At 43.4% G+C, this 6,703-nt stretch overlaps 1 protein-coding gene across 7 annotated transcripts in view; it reads left to right on the forward strand.

The window, feature by feature from the left end:
- The first annotated feature begins 583 nt into the window (after positions 1-583).
- Positions 584-6,703, forward strand: part of ZFHX4 (zinc finger homeobox 4) — a 228,077-nt gene continuing 221,957 nt past the window's right edge. For 5 of the 7 annotated variants that reach the window (XM_072604923.1, XM_072604922.1, XM_072604929.1 and 2 more), the window contains exon 1: positions 4,215-4,584. The gene's annotated coding sequence lies outside the window, so the exon portion shown is untranslated. Of the gene's footprint in view, positions 762-4,214; positions 4,585-6,404 lie in introns of those variants that run through there. The other 2 variants (XM_072604925.1, XM_072604924.1) reach the window with 2 other exon arrangements.

Consider the following 6,703-nt stretch of genomic DNA (forward strand, 5'->3'; position numbering starts at 1 on the left):
CTTTTAAATACCAATATTTGTTTTTCGTTCTTCTTGCAGAAATATACTTTTCTTATAGTAATGAGATTGGACTCTTAATTTTTTGGCCAGTGCTGAATTTTGTTGATGTGCTTACTGGATGTGAGTATGTGATACCTTCAAAAATAAACCATACGCTCTTCGCCCGTGTCAACTTCTCAAAAAGAAAAAAAAAAAGTACAAAGATTGCTATCAGGTTTAAATATGTTTTAAAAGAAGTTGCTGAGTTAAACAAAAATGTTAGTTAATACAGTGCCTTTGTCAAATAGCCCCCGGGAGGAGAAGACACAACAAAAAGCGGGAAGGAGGAGGGGGTTGAGGATCTGAAAGTGTCTGTTGCTCAGATAAAGGGTTTCTAACATTGAAATCTTGTAATACCTCGTTTCAAACTGAGCTCATCTATAGACTTAGGGAGCGCAGTCAAAAGACAGGGACCCTCTTTCCCTTGGGCTGAGACTGGCAGGGAGAGGGTGGGAGGTGGGGAAGAGGGAAGTGGAACGTTTATTAGTGAATTGATGAGGTGGGGGTGGGGAATAGGGGGAGGGAGAGAGAACGACTATAATTATACCTATTCTAATGCCCTGAGTGTCCGCACAGAAGATTTGGGAAATAAAACATGCCTCAGAAAGCGTCTGGATATAGAAATTATATTGGTCTTACTGTTAATTCTTCTTGGACCACAACCCTCAGACCTACCACTCTGGTCTCCTCCTCGCTGTCCCCACTTCGCGATCCTTCACCCGGTCAGAAGGAGTTTGTTGTGGGCTTGGATGGGGGGGGGGGGGAGTTGGGGGAGGTGAGGGTCGTGGGGGAGGTCGTGTGGGAGGGAAAGATCAGCCTGTTTCACTTTGAAATGAAAACTATCAAAGCTTTGTGGTGGCAGCGGAGGTCTTGGAATCTTTTTCTTTTTTTTATTCCAAAGAGGATCACTAAGTGGAGAGAAGTTTAGGGATGACCCGAGGTGATGGGGTAGGGGGAGGGGAGAAGGGTGAAAGGAGCCGTTAGGCAAAGGTTGGTGAAAGCGGTGTCCGTAGAGACCCGAGAGAAGCAGCTGGGGTCTTTCCCTGAGCTCAGTGCAAGGAAAGGGGGGGAGAGAGCGGAGGCTAGGAAACCTTGCAGCCGGGTCGAGTCGCTGGGGATCCCGCCTGCATCAGCAGTATAGCCCGCGGGGTCTGCTCACTGCTCTTGAGCTTCTTTCCCCCCTACCAGCGCCACGCTCCTCCACTCTTATCGCATCCCACAAACCTGCTGCTGCTTCTTGAAATTAACCTTCTTCGATTTTCCTAGCTACGTGGCGTTCTCCGTGTTGCTTCGAAACTGTTAACATCCCGTAGTCTCTACCTCCTACCCCCAATCTCCCATCACCCAGCTACTATTCTTAGGAAAGGAGAGAGACAGAGGAGAAAAGAGAGACGTTATAAAACGTTAGGAGAGACGGAGAACAGTAGCAGAAGAAAAGATTGAAAATGTGAACTCTCCTCTCACAAATCCTGCCCTCTCCTCCCCTTTGTTCGCTTGGCTGTAATTCAAGAACCTTAAAAGCTTTATTCTTCCAAGAAAAAATGAAGGAAAATTGACAACCAAAAGAATGACCGATATTATGTTTTGTCATTAATGACATTAATGTTATTGATGATATTGGGGTAGAGCAATAGAACTTTATAACTAAATTGTCTTCGTTTTCCTATTCTAGCGAAAGAAAAAAATGCCACTCTCTTCACCTGAGTTTGAAATAGACATATTTGTTCTCAGGTGTTTCCTTGATCATATGCATTCTGAAGTCGGAAGTCACAGGAAATTATTTTTCTCAAATTGAGCTAAGATACTTTACTTCTCTCTCTCAGTCCTTGTTCTCTTTCTCCCTAGTTTGAACCTGAAAATTCCTGTCTTAATTTTCCCTCAATTTCATTAAATGCTTCAGATACGTATATATGAATGCATATATGTTTGTATCTGTGAGAGTGTATAGACATATTGGAGTGCTTTATTCTTTGGAATGTAATAATGGAAAGATTAGTGCTATATTAGTCCCCTTTTTATTGTATGTTGTAGACGTTTTTCATTTTAGGAATGACCTATGCTTAGGTCATCTTTTACACATTGATGATGTACTATCATGTTAAGGTAGGGTTGTAAACAAAGTATCTCTTAAGAAACCAAAAGTGCTACAGTTTCTGTGGTTTTCTTTGGACAGAGTTTGGAATGGAATGGTTTCTTGGGATAAGTATATGATTTTCTTTCAGTAAAGATTTAGAAGACCTAGTTTCCAACATATTGGTAATTTTTGCCCCCTCAGTGGTAACTTTATTTTTTTCTTAATGAGGTCATAGATATAGTAATCATTCCATCCACTGGACAACTCCCTCCAAAAAAAATTTCTAACCTTAACAATATCCTTCAAGCAAATGAACTTTCTGACCCTGGCCTATTCCTGCCCTTGGGGAAGGGGAGGAGGAGAATCCTTTTATTCTTCAGTTATTTCTATATGTGTTTTTAATTCCTTTTGGCATCAGTTTTAGGATTTGCAAAATGCTCCTATAGAATGGAAGGTTTAGGGCCCAAAAAGATGCATGTTTATATCTTCTGTGTTTCCAAGGGCTTGTGATAAACCTTTTTGTTGGTATTTGGTGGATTTGGTGCTTAAGGCCTAAGACAGGGTTTTGACGCTTATCCTAGGAATCCTGAACTTCAAAGGCATGTCATCTCCAAAGGAGGTTATGGTTCACCTGCCCAGATTCCTTGACATTGAGAATATCTCTTGTTTTTAACTCTTATTTGAGTTTTGTTTTTCTTGTGCTTTCACTAGAATTCCCATTTCTGAGACACTAGATATATGGATCATAGTTGTGTCCATTAGCACATTAAGATACTATTTGAATAGTTATGAATTTTACAATTGATTTTATATATCATCAGTAGGGTGGCATTTTATAATCATCAGTAGGGGGGTATTTAAAAGTATGTCTATTCCTAGTTTTTAGTTAATTATCTTTTAATGAAAGTGTCACTCATATTCACATCTGTAGTACTGAGAAAAGATAATTAGATTTTCAAATGAGAATCAGCCACCTTAAATTTTACACAAGAAAACAGTTGGAGTATATTTCATTCTAATGAGATCTGTAGTGGGATTTCAAAATTCACCATGCTCTTCAAGAAAGATAATTCTACAGATTCACAAGAGGAAAGCATATTTATAAAAAATAAGTCCCGTTAAGGGTATTTTATTGGATTTATGTAAGACAGATACAATATTGAAAATATAATTTAGCTGCTTTCCTGTTTTTTAGCTGGTTCCCTGGGAAGTTTACTCTTAGTTGGGTAATTTCTTCAGCCTAGTCTTAAAATGAGCGATATGTACATGCACGAATAAAATACAAATCTATAATGAAAATACACATTATATAATACGCATGTGTGTAACTGCATGCAAATGTATATACCATAAATTTACATATATTTGTATATACATTCAAACACATGAGATATTAAGCCTATTGTCTTAGTTTATTTTTCATTCATGGTCCCTAGATCCATGCTTCTCCTCAACTCCATAGTAAACAAGCCTTTAGTCCAATAATAATTTTACTTTTTTTTTTAATTCCTGCATAGCTAAAAAGCAACGATTCTTTTATTTATTTATTTCCTTTATGTTTCTTTTTTCTCAAACCCATCTACTTTCAGTGTGTTACTAATGAAGTTGGCAGACTTGTGCGTGTGTGTGTGTGTGTGTGTGTGTGTGTGTGTGTGTGTGTGCTCGCACCCATGGAGTTCCTTCTCAGCCTCCCTCTTCTTCGGGCTGGTTGCTCTGCCTCCCGGTTCAGCCCCCTCCGAGTCCTACAAGAAGCCACTACGGCAGCCTTAGCTCCTCTAAGTCCGGGGCTGCGCGTCATTTGCAGTCTGGAGAATGTTGATCACCTCACTAATTACACCACTCTCTCTCTTTTTCTCTCTACACCCCCCCCCCCTTCTCTCCCTGACCCCCCCCCTCTCCCTCTCTCCCTCTCTCCCTCTCTCCCTCTCTCTCTCTCTCTCTCTCTCTCTCTCTCTCTCTCTCTCTCTCTCTCTCTCTCTCTCTCTCTCTCTCTCTCTCTCTCTCTCTCTCTCTCTCTCTCTCTCTCTCTCTCCCTCTCTCCCCCTCTCCCTCTCTCTCCTCTCTCATTCCCAGAGTGCATATCGGGAATAGACACACAAAGACATGCGCACTCAACTTAATCAGCCATTTTTTTAAACAGGGCTAAAACGATAATAATTAGCAGAATAAAGACATATCGGATTTTCATTTCCTTTCCTCCTTTTCCCAACCCCTTCACAACCAAACAGCGAGACCGCGGTCGGCACATGCTTTAACTACTCCTGGACCCCCAAGGACCGCTCCATGCCCCCCACTTTTTGCTCCAGCATTTTTATTTTCACCCAATAAAGTTCGAGGATTATTTTTTTATTTTTTTATTTTTTTTCTAAATGAACCCTCTCGTTTTACTTGGATGTGATCAGCTGTAAGTAAAATAAAAGCAAAACAAAAAAAAGGCGAAGATCGAATAGGAACTGCAGGGGAAATGGAAAGTAAGTTTTTTCTTTAACTTTTATTGAGTAGTTTGTGTTAAATTTAGGTCGAGTATCGATTATCTTTCCAGGCTGATCTTGCACAATCTTTGATATTTCGCTCCCTCTCTCTCCCTCTCCCTTCTCTCTCTCTCTCTCTCTCTCTCTCTCTCTCTCTCTCTCTCTCTCTCTCTCTCTCTCTCTCTCTCTCTCTCTCTCCCTCCCTCCCTCCCTCACACACATCCCCATATCCCGAGTATCTTTCTCCCCCCCTTTTCTGTCTCTTTCCCCCTTTTTTAGATACGAGACTTGCTCTGCTTTAGGACGGAGGGGAATTGGAAGGTTTATTTTCTCCTCTTTCTAGGGTGCTTCTTTTCGGGCTTTAACTTTTGGATTAAGTGTAAGTGGTTGATACTATACGTTTTCCAGAGATTTTTCTTTCTTTCTTTCTCTCTCCTTTCTTTTTTACTTTCAGCCTTTTGCGTTTTAGAGAAGCTGGAAAGCTGTCAGATCAGAAGCTTTCCGGGGCTGTCAGAAGTCACCGCTCTCCGAAAAACTCTCCTGATACCCTCCTCCCCTTTTGCCCCCCTTTACGGGATGACCCTTCCTCCTAAATCGGCCCCCAAAAGTTTGGAGATTTGTGGGTTTTGCATAGATTTCTTTCTCACCCCTTCTCATCTCCCACCCCACCCCATTCAGCCTCTTTACTATCCTCCCACCTAACACCCACCCACCCCCAGTTCCTCGATAGGTGCTTACTCCGCGGGGATGGTCGAGACCCCGGGGTATGTGTGCGTTTTTTGGGGGGGGGGCATGTAGTGCTGAGGGGGGAGGAGGTTAGTAAGTGGTAGGAGTAGATGCAGGTAAAGGATCGGGCATCTGGAGCTTGGAGAGGGAAGAGAGAGTGTGTTTGTGTCCTCTTTGCTTTACCGAGGACAGCAGGCAGTAGGAAGAGTCCGTTAGGAGGCGGATTTGCTTCCCGGCGCCTCACTGAGCTAGAGATGCGGGGATAAAGACCATAGGTTTGGCTCTCAGGGGTGCCCGAGTGGCCCTAGAGTCGCTGGTACCTTTGGCTGCTATTTGTGCGATAGACAAGGGGGCAGACTCCTCGGGGCTTGGGGTCATGATTTTAACCGGCAGTTGGACATTTTATATTGCTTTCTTTTTAAAAAAGAAGTGGAGGGGGGTGAGAAGGGGAGGGGAGTAACAGAGCCTTACGGAAACCCAGAGAATGGTTACGTTTATAAAGCTGAACTTCACCTCTTCCCTCGATCCAAGAATCAAGTGCACCTCCTTCCTTCCCCGCGCCGGTAATGGAAAGGGCTTTAATTGCCTAGTTTTGTCTCCTCTTTTACTCCTGACCGCCTCCCCACCTTCCATTACTTGATTTCCTCTTTCAATTGGAAAAGAATAAAATTGCATATAGAATCCAAATAAAGTTTCCTATCCGATGCCCAAGTTACACAGGATCCCCCATAATATCCCCTCCCCCCAACCTCCTCCCCCAACAGCAGACGACGTACTGGTTTGTATTTCCTTTTGTTACCTGAGAGCCGGGCGGGGGTCTCCCATCGGCTGCTCGGGGCATCAGGTCCAGCCAAGAGGGAAGACACCATCAGGCGGGCTTTGGCCGAATCTCCTCACTTCCTCGAGGTTCCAGTGAGCCTGTAGCTACAGCTCCTTAAGGCACCCTCCTCCTAGGTACCAAAGGCTCAGATCTCAAGTACAGACCTCCACCCCCACCCCAGCCCCCACCTTGACTTCACCCCTCCCCCCTTCCAAAAAAAGCAACCACCCAACAATAAAAACAACCCCCAAAACCAAACAAAAACCCCAAGACAAGTTCACAGGCTGAAGATGGTGGATTGACACTGAGTCAGACATAGGCAGGTTCACCAGGATATCTGGCCGTCCCGTTTTCTGACAGTTGCATTTCCTCTCCTTGAGTCCGTTTTCCTTTTTTTTTATTAACCCTGTTCCATGTTTAATCAAGGATCATGTAGATGGCAAAAGGAGAGAGAGAGGGAGAGAGAGAGAGAGAGAGAGAGAGAGAGAGAGAGAGAGAGAGAGAGAGAGAGAGAGAGGAGAGAAAGAAGAGAGAAGAGAGAAGAAGCTAGAGGGAGAGGAAAAGAGAGGGGGG

Source organism: Notamacropus eugenii, chromosome 4 (genome assembly GCF_028372415.1).
Source record: "Notamacropus eugenii isolate mMacEug1 chromosome 4, mMacEug1.pri_v2, whole genome shotgun sequence".
NCBI lineage: Eukaryota > Metazoa > Chordata > Mammalia > Diprotodontia > Macropodidae > Notamacropus > Notamacropus eugenii.